Below are 2,017 nucleotides of genomic sequence, written 5' to 3' on the forward strand. Positions count from 1 at the left end.
AGGATCTACTTTACGAAGATCCCATTGTATTCCAGAAGCTCGTAACATCGGTCCCGATAAGCCCCAATTTACTGCTTCTTCTCCGCTAATAAAACCTACTCCTTCAACTCGCTCTAAAAAAATTGGATTCTGTGTAATAAGTTGTTGATATTCAACAACTCCGCGTAAAAAATAATCACAGAAATCTAAACATTTATCGATCCATCCATAAGGTAGATCGGCGGCTACTCCTCCGATGCGAAAGTAATTGTGCATCATTCGCATACCTGTAGCAGCTTCAAATAGATCATATATTAATTCTCTCTCTCTAAAAATATAGAAAAAAGGAGTCTGTGCGCCGAGATCCGCCATAAAAGGTCCAAGCCATAGCAAGTGAGAAGCTATCCGGCTTAATTCTAACATAATTACCCTAATATAGCTGGCTCTTTGTGGTATTTGAATATTCTCCAAGAATTCTGGTGCATTTACTGTTATTGCTTCTGTAAACATAGTAGCTAAATAATCCCACCTTGTTACATAAGGTAAGTATTGTATAATAGTTCGGTTTTCCGCGATTTTTTCCATTCCTCTGTGTAAATACCCTAATATGGGTTCACAATCAATAACATCCTCACCATCGAGAGTAACGATCAGTCGAAGAACACCATGCATTGATGGGTGTTGAGGGCCCATATTGACTATCATGAGATCTTTTCTTGTAAGCGGTAGACTCATATCCTTTCTTCCTTAATTCATTATTCCATGAAAATGGATTATTCCATGAATTCCTCAAAGCGAGGCTCATCAAAATGAAAAATCTAAGACTACTATAAGACTACTAAAAAAATAATAAAACAAGAAAAAAATTTGAACGATTAAATTACTGCTCCCGAATATTCAACTGACCGATTAATTTCTTATAACGTACTCTATTTTTCTTTGCCAAATAAGCCAGCAAACGTCGACGTTTTCCCAAAAGTCTTCGTAGACCTCTTTCCGATGAAAAATCTTTTTTGTGTAATTCCAAATGTGAAGCAAGTCTCCGTATCTTATTGGTGAAACTGAATACTTGAAATTCAACAGAACCCCTGTTTTCTTCTTTTTCTTCTTTAACCATAAATCCAAAAATTTTTCTACCTCCTTTCTTTTTCATGTATTTTTCTGATCAGGAAAAATACAAAATTATGTCAGTTATTTTGAAGTTATTCTAATCTCGTACACACACAAATTTGCAATTATTCATCTACTACTGGAATTTGGATTTATTTTATCGATGCAAATTGGATTTGGATAGAAGGGTACATTCTTTCTAATATTTTAGATAGAAGAAATGTTTCTTCTATCTAAAATATTAGAAAGAATTTTGCTGATTTATTTATTGCTATATGCAATTTATGGAATTGATACACCATTTAATTGATATCATTTAGCAAAATGAAACACAGCATATGCATCCATCTTTTGGCTCGAGAATTTCACGGGATAGAGATATGGTATAAGAAATAGACTATTAAGTAACTCTAAATGAATTGTGGATACATCTGTATCCTTAACATACTGAAACGATTGTCATTATTCGTATCAAACCAATAGCGATTCATACAAGCTAAATCTTCTAATCAATGGTGGGCCAATAATGAATTTTTTTGCATATGTATTAAGACGCTTGGCCTGATTTCGAAATTGTCCAGAGTTTTATATGTTGTTTTCATTGCAAAATGATGGGTCTCCTTCCATAACTTTCCAATTACGAGTACGAGAATTGAAAGACATGAAAATTCTCAATTCTCTACGGCGTCTAGTAGATAGAAACAAGAAAATCAGAAGAATCTTTCTCTCTATTCACTATCATTCCGCGTCTTCGACTTCTATTAGTTTCTTTTCTTCTTTAATGCAATAGCTATAGTTTGATATAAGAATCCATTTCTCAAAGTAATGGAAACCATTCTCTTATAGGAAATGGTTCGAAAATCGCTATTCCACCTTTTAGGTATCGTGAAAAGTGATACCTGTGAAGATCGTGCATTTCAGTCAAATT

This window comes from Triticum urartu, unplaced genomic scaffold, assembly GCF_056163025.1.
Source record: "Triticum urartu cultivar PI428250 unplaced genomic scaffold, HENAU_Tu73 scaffold146, whole genome shotgun sequence".
NCBI classification, from domain to species: domain Eukaryota; kingdom Viridiplantae; phylum Streptophyta; class Magnoliopsida; order Poales; family Poaceae; genus Triticum; species Triticum urartu.